Consider the following 8,438-nt stretch of genomic DNA (forward strand, 5'->3'; position numbering starts at 1 on the left):
AAGTTCTACGGGCTTTGATGAGCTTGGTGCAAAATGTGACACACGAACATTGTGGGGACACAAGAAAATTGTTGAGATTTGTCGATAATAATTAAAATAACCCATACTCGGCTCAAAAAGTCACACACAAACATTGTGGGACATTTTTTAATATTATATCAAAATTGCTTTCTATTAACTTTTACGAGCTAGAATTTCAAAGTTTTTTTTAGTTTTTCGAACTTTCTGAAATATTCCGGCCATTCCAGGAATATATCCCGTCTTCACGATAATATATTGAGCCTTCAGTATAAGTCCATACCTTTTGTTGATTCTAGGCCTCGTGATCAGTTTTTGGCTTTCTTTCATCTTTAATGATATTTTTTAGCTCTTTAGATATTTTAATTGTATTTTGTATTAATTCGTCTAATTGAACAAATCTATGTTTCCGGTATTTTCGGTACTTTGTGGAACATCGGAATTCCATCTTTTGGTTGAGATCTTATGTTAAGATTGAAATATATGTCCTTTATTTGTCACTTGTTTGATCCTAAAATCAATTTCTTTAAATTATATGGGCTTTGATGAGCTTGGTGCAAAAAATGACACACAAACATTGTAGGGACACATGAAAATAGTTGGAAATTCTCCATTTTAATGGAAAAAAAACATTCTCGGCTCAAAAAGTCACACACAAACATTGTGGGACATTTTTGAACATTATATCAAAATTGCTTCCTATTAACTTTTATGAGCTAGAATTTCAAAGTGTTTTTTAGATTTTCGAACTTTCCGAAATATTCCGGTCATATTCCAGGAATATCCAGTCCTCTCGATAATATACTGAGTCTTCAGTATAAGTCCATACCTTTCGTTGATTCTAGGAATTATGGTCAGTTTTGATCTTTCTTAAGTCTTTGATGATATTGTTTAGCTATTTAGATAATTCAATCAAATTTATCTTAATTAAAAACTATTTGGCTTTTGTCTTGACTTGTTCGATCTTTAGATATTTTAATCGTATTTTGTAATAATTCGTCTTCTTGAAAAAAACGTACGTTTCCGGTATTTTCCGTACTTTATGGAAAATCTAGAATCCCATCTTTTTGTTGAGATCTTATGTTAAGATTGAAATGTTTGTCCTTCATTCATCACTTATTAGATCCTAAAATCGATTTCTTTAAATTATATTGGCTTTGATGAGCTTGGTGCAAAAAATGACACACAAACATTGTGGGGACAATTTTGAACATTATATCAAAATTGCTTCCTAATAACTTTTATGAGCTAGAATTTCAAAGTGTTTTTTAGTTTTCCGAACTTTCCGAAATATTCCGGCCATATTCCGGGAATATCCGGTCCTCTCAATAATATACTGAGTCTACAGTATAAGTCCATACCTTTTGTTGATTCTAGGCATTATGGTCAGTTTTGATCTTTCTTCAGTCTTTGATGATATTGTTTAGCTCTTTTAGATATTTTAATCGAATTTGTCTTAATTAAAATTATTTGGCTTTTGTCTTCACTTGTTCGATCTTAAAATCGATTTCTTTAAATTATATGGGATTTGATGAGCTTGGTGCAAAAAATGACACACAAACATTGTGGGGACACATGAAAGTAGTTGAGATATCTGGATTTTAATGAAAAAAAAACATTCTCGGCTCAAAAAGTCACTCACAAACATTGTAGGACATTTTTGAACATTATATCAAAATTGCTTCCTATTAACTTTTACGAACTAGAATTTCAAAGTTTTTTTTAGTTTTTCGAACTTTCCGGAATATTCCGGCAATTTCGGGAATATCCCGTCTTCACGATAATATATTGCATCTACAGTATCAGTCCATACCTTTTGTTAATTCTAGGCATCGTCATCAGTTTTTGGCTTTCTTTAGTCTTTGATGATATTGTTTAGCTCTTTAGATATTTTAATTGTATTTTGTATATTAATACGTCTTCTTGAAAAAATCTACGTTTCCAGTATTTTCGGTACTTTGTGGAAAATCAGGAATCTCATCTTTTGGTTGAGATCTTAAGTTAAGATTGAAATATTTACCCTGAGTATCAGAGGTTAAGTTTTCAAAGAAAATAGTAACCTCTGAAGACAAATAATAGAAATTTTATCGCGCATGTGTCAATCTAATCACTGTAGAAAAAATCAAAGATGAAGAGCAAATATTACCATATTAATGTCTAGCAGACTGTATCAGTATGCAGTTTACTATTTACGAATTCCCCAGAAACCTCCAAGTGTAGTTGAAATGACTTTATTTCGAAAGAAATCTTTTACATGATCCCCAAATGTATAACAGTAATTACTAAACTATTAATTATGGAAATGTCACTTTAATTTAATCGAAATAGTAGACAGACTTTGGTCGTGTTCAGACATGAAAGTTTAAGTTTAAGGCTTAAGTAGTACTAAGTTGATATGGGAATTAAGAAATGCAACGACTTAATTGCTATTTCATCTTTTAGATAGATTACATAAGAGAGGAAAAAAGAATCCCCTTTTGAATGTTTGAGTGAGGCTTCGTTTTTGATAGAGGAGATTGCAAACAGTTTTGTTGCGGAGTCGGAGTATGGGAATCTCCATACTTCGATCCATGATATTCTCATTAAAAGCCCATTAACTGCCTAAATTGCTAGAGACGCTCCGAGCGTCGCTAAGTCATAAATTTCACGTTCTCCTTTCATAATTTACAAAAGGAGTATGATTTTCACTTGCGAATTCTGATTTCGTCTATTCAGAAAACTGTGATAATATCGTAAAAACTTTTTTTTTAAACCAGAGGGTGATTCCTTTTTAAACTTTGGTTTAACTTGTGAGGAGCGTGCAGCTAAATACAAAAGGAATATAAAAGAAACATGTAGACTTAATTACTTTAAACCTTGGTCTGAACACGACCTTTATGTTATGATTCTCTATCACTGACTCTTTTTACAAAGCATTGATGACTTTTTGTAAGTTGTGTTTTCAACGACGGGAATAAAAATATCGACTATGGCGCTCATCCAAGATCTTGGATGGTCGTCATGGTTACTTTTGTCTTCGCTGAAGAATAGAATCTCGATTCGTCGGCACAGCGTAAATATACGATTTTGAGCTGTGATTTTCACGGTATGAAATATTTGTTTTTATTCATCACTTGTTCGATCTTAAAATCGATTTCTTTAAATTATATGGGATTTGGTGAGCTTATCCGGCCATATACCAGGAATATCCGGTCCTCTCGAAATCAATTTGAGCTTTTCCTGCTGAAGGAAAACACATATTGAAGCGTTCAGGTGGTATTTAAAATCGATTTTAAGCTTTTTCCGCTGAAAGAAAACACTTTTGAAGCTTTTAAAATCGATTTTAACGGTTTTCTGCTAAACGAAAACACTGTTGCTGCTTTTACAATCGATTTTCAGCTTTTTCTGCTGAATGAAAGCACTTTTGAATCCGTAAGATCGCATATACAATAGATTTTAAGCTCTTTATGCTGAACGAAAACGCTTTCAGATTGTATTTAGAATTAATTTTAAGCATTTTCTTCTAAATAAGAACAATTTTGAAGCAGTCCGGTGGTGTTTAGAGTCAATTTTATGAAAGCACTTTAAAAGACTTGGGATGTCATTTTAAAATCGATTTTAAGCTTTTTCTGCTGAATGAAAACACTTTTCAAGCCTTGGGATGGTATTTAAAATCGATTTTAACCTTTTTTTGCTGGATGAAAACATTTTTCATCGCATTTTAAATCGATTTTAAACTTTTTATTGCTGAACGAAAACGCTTTTGAAGTAATAAGATCGTATTTAGATTAGACTTTAAACTTTTTTTGCTGAACGAAATCGCTTTTGATGCCTTCAGATGGTATTAGAAATGAATTTTAAGCATTTTCTGCAGAATGAAAACACTTTTGAAGCAGTCGGGTGGTATTTAGCATCAATTGTAACCTTTTTTTGCTGGATGAAGACACTTTTCAAGACTTGAGATGACAATTTAAAATCGATTTAAAGCTTTTTTTATGCTGAAGGAAGACAATTTTTAGTCCTTCAGATGGTATTTGGAATCGATTTGAAGTTTCTCCTGATGAAGGAAAACACATCTTGAAGCATTCAGATGGTGTGAGTCATTCAGATGGTATTTAGAATCGATTTTAAGCTCTTGACTTTAAGTCAAGACTAGACGGTTCCCGTCGTCGCAAACGCCGGATAACGGTTTTGCTTGCACATCAAAAGCCTTTAAAATACTATAATGTGGGTTAATGCCTAATCATTTTGGCTCAAAATGCCGAATACAATAATAAAAATTATACTTCTAAACTTTCTACATTAGTCAAAATTTTGTGTCCGTAAGCCTCGATGATATGTCTTTTTAAGATAACGGAAGTTTGTGTTCAATGAAATGCCATAGTGACCCTGTCAAAATTATGGAGGGCAACCGTCGTTGCAGACGCCCAAAGGTGTCTGAGGTGGTGAGAGGGTTGCTTCTAGGAAAGAAAAAGCCTTAGTTGTGAAGGAGAGGCTTGCGCTTTGCGGTTGAGCACTGAAGGTTTTCCCGTTTGTTGGCTTCACATGAGGACAGCTTAAGACCGGCGCATATGCAATGCAACCAACATTGAAACCTTTTTAAATAATGTTAGACGAAGTTTAATCATCAAACAACAATGTTGGATTTTGTGCGTGTGTTGATATAAAATAATTCGAAATCGTGCAACAAAAATACCACACCTTTTTATTTGAAACTTTGTGACGTCGCAGTACTTTTTCATGAAATTTACGTCAGATCTTTTTTCGTTTACAAATAGCAGTGTAGAGTCTTCTCTACTGTAATCTGAGTTTTCTACGCTTGTCAAACTTAGCGCGAGACTTTTTGTATTGAAGGTGGATAGGTTTTCCAGCCGCGGCGTTCAAACTTTAGAAACCTTAACATATGTTACTGGGCCAGCGTTACAGAAATTTTTCATAAACTCATTTAGTATAGAACATTTAGTATATCCGCTGAACGAAAACACCTTTGAAGCTTTCAAAATAGATTTTAATGTTTTCTGTTGAATAAAAACAGTTTTGAAGCTATTGGATGGTATCTAATTTCGATTTTAAGCTTTTTCTGCTTACTGAGAACACTTTTGAATCCTTTGGATGGTATTTGGATTCGATTATAAACTTTTTCTGCTCAACGAAAACACTTTTGGAGCCTGAAGATCGCATTTACCATTTAGATTAGATTTTAAACTTTTTTTGCTGAGCGAAATCGCTTTTAAAGCCTCCAGATGGTATTAGAAATCAATTTTAAGCTTTTTCTGCAGAATGAAAACACTTTTGAAGCAGTCCGAAAATACTTTTCTCTACTTTTCTCCCAAATTTTTCATTAAAGGCACCCTAGTGGAGACTGATTTTTCTATTTTGGTGTTTTTGCAATCGTACCTTCGCAGATGACCTCATCTTGTTCTTGCTCACAGATCTCCAAGAAGCTCCCGACCTCTTGGATGAGATATTCACAAATTTTGTTAGACGATGTTATCGTCCGTTACAGTGATAGTAGAGGCGGGAAAAAATGGCGGTATGGCGTTATGGCGGTATACGGAAAAAAATCGGCGGGAGAGTTTCGAAGAAACGGCTGGCAACTCTACCGACTGTTAACTCTTTTCGGCAAAAAAACCCGTTTGCGAATTTTCTTCGGCTTTGGGCTTTTTTCTTAGATAGTGATTCGTCTTAGACTATAACATAGTCTAAACTTTTGTGGGCTCAAAAGACTGAATCCATGATCCTCAAATCCCCGAATAACCCCCGGGATTTAAGGAACAGTGCTGTTATGAATATTGAGAATTTCGTTTATCACCGTAAATCAACAAATCTACCTGAAAACTTGCATCAGCTTCGTCCGAAGTACATTGACCTACGCTTGCTAAAACTGGAATGCAAATGCAAACCAAATTGAACGTCTCGATGTCATATATCGTGGTTTCCTACGACGTATGGCGCGAGGAGGATATCAGTATGTGAACGAAACTGAGAATGTCAGTGAGGAATGTCTGATTTGTTTATCCGAAAGCAACAAATTAACTACGCTAAAACACTATTCGAATGCCTTAAAGTAGGTCTGTCAAATTGCTTGCCTTCAACTCTGATAAATACAGCAAAAGAGGTAGACCCTGAAAACTCTGTTCGATCTGGTTATTGATGAAAATGGATTGACCATTGATGAGTTGTGCAATCGAGCACTTGAATGGAAATAATCTATGGATTTTGGAGGGGGAAAAAGGTACCCTGATCAGCGGAACATTGCCGTACCCTTTTTTACATAAGTACCCCTTCGGGTTAGTAGCAACCAACACTTGAAAGGTAAGATTGAAAAGCCGGCGCCCTCTACGTAAGAGCCAAGAGCTGACAATTTACAGTAAAATAAAACGAAGGATAATCCGAAAATTTTACCATCATAATCTTAATTAGAAAAACGACGACAAATTGTTAATGTTAAAAATTCTATATTTTGTGTACATCTAACACATCTTTCAGGAGAAATAAAATTGAAATTCACAAATCTGCATCTTATGTTAAAAACTAGAGAATAATTACAGTAATTAAAATCGTAAAAAATCGTAAAAATTTATAAAAAAGTTCATTTAAAAAGAGAGAATTTTTCCTCCTTTTAAGTGAAAAAAAAACTGCTTTTGCTATTGTCAGTTTCATTACTTCCTAATAAAGAGCAAAAAACAAGTAACAAGCTTTCTTGATCTTGAATAATACCATGGATTTATTATAGGGACTCTGGATATGCATCGAATGAAACGGTGGAGAGTGAAGTATTGTCTTTCTATTGTTTCAGAAAACTATTGATGTTCTAGCTTTGTCCGCAAAGGACAACTGTCATGGCGGCTCGAAGATGTCTGATTTAAAAAAACGTTTATCAGTCTTATGTTTAAAAAATTCTCTAGCTCTTTCTTTTTGTACATTTGCAGAAAAAAAGTTTGAAAGTAAGGCTAGCATACCAAGCTGGATACATTTGTGAAATCTAATGTGAGAAAATCATCATTAGACAAAATGCTTATAATGTAACAAAATTTTCAATTGGAAATATCTTTCCAAGACTGTCCCCAGAAGAGCTGAAATTAACATAAATAAGACTTGAGTCTCTTGGCTCCACTGTGGTATGAAAATCCTTTGGAGGCACGTGGTGGCAAGGTGGTTTTTTTGAGATTGAAGTTTGAAAATTTCCGGTGTAAACATTAAATTTCTTATACACAACACGTCTTTTGCATCTTTCTCACAGCTTGAAGCGTCATAACGACTTATAATTGGCAATTAAGTGGAAGAATCTGACTCTCAAAGGACCGTTTTAAGTCTCTTTTGGGAATTGGATGAGTGATTTTCGATAAGAAATGTAATAAAAATGCTTCGAAAAAATCATTTAATGAGGGAAGGAGAGTGAACAATAATATCATTACTGCGGACAGAGCTAGTACACAAGAAATTGCCAAAATTCAGCTCATTGTTTTTCAAGTGTCTATAATAATTCCATGATAATACATAGACTGTTAATAGACTCATTGGGGCATTGATCTTCCCGACCGACGGGATGGAGTTTTAATATTGAAAATTGTCAGACTAAAGTAACGGGAACTCGCCCCTGTAAAAATGACATAATTTCAACCTTATCAATATCATTTCTTAAAAATTTGGCGATTTTGAAACCCTGTCAGAGATTTCAAACGGCTACAAAAAAGACCACAACAAGTGGTTAGTCGCCTCGTACCTATTATTGCCAAAATGCATAGAATTCAGGCACGTCATACTTAGATTCTTGAGTTGTTGACGAATTTCAACACCTCAGAGCACGAGTAATCTTTGTAAACCGATTTTAATTTCATACTCATTTCTGTAATTCTTGAATGAAATGAGAGTATCAATAACCAAACTATTGTAGAAACGGGATATTAACATGTAAAAATTGTTTCTCAAAATTGGCCATCACTGGCGAGCATAAAGACTCATAAAGACAGAGAGACGCATAAAGAGAAATAAAGAGAAAGATAATGCTTTCCTAATGAGTAAAAGCTGGAGGAAGTGGGCCTATACCACTTTTATTTGAGTCTTACAGCCTTTATAGATTCGATAAAACTGCCTTCTAGAGACATCAGGCTAGTGTCCCCACAGTGCTGTACACACAAAACTGAGATGTCCCCACAATGCAAAATTTTTCAAATCCACCTGTGTGTAAGTCAGGTAACTTTTCGCACACACAACATTATGGGGACATTTTTCCATAAATCGCAAACAGACGGCTTATGACCATCGTAGTCACGCTAATTTTACTTAATAATGGCCAAAAGAGTGTTTTTGATTGGTAACAATGAGTGAAAAGTTCATTTTTAGAAAATAGGAATTTTGTCCCCACAATGTAGCTTGAGACGTGTGTCCCCACAATCCGGTTCGGACGCGTATAGGTGTGTGTGTGTGTGTGTGTGTGT

The sequence above is a fragment of the Clytia hemisphaerica genome, unplaced genomic scaffold (genome assembly GCF_902728285.1).
Source record: "Clytia hemisphaerica strain Z4C2 unplaced genomic scaffold, Clytia hemisphaerica genome assembly, whole genome shotgun sequence".
NCBI classification, from domain to species: domain Eukaryota; kingdom Metazoa; phylum Cnidaria; class Hydrozoa; order Leptothecata; family Clytiidae; genus Clytia; species Clytia hemisphaerica.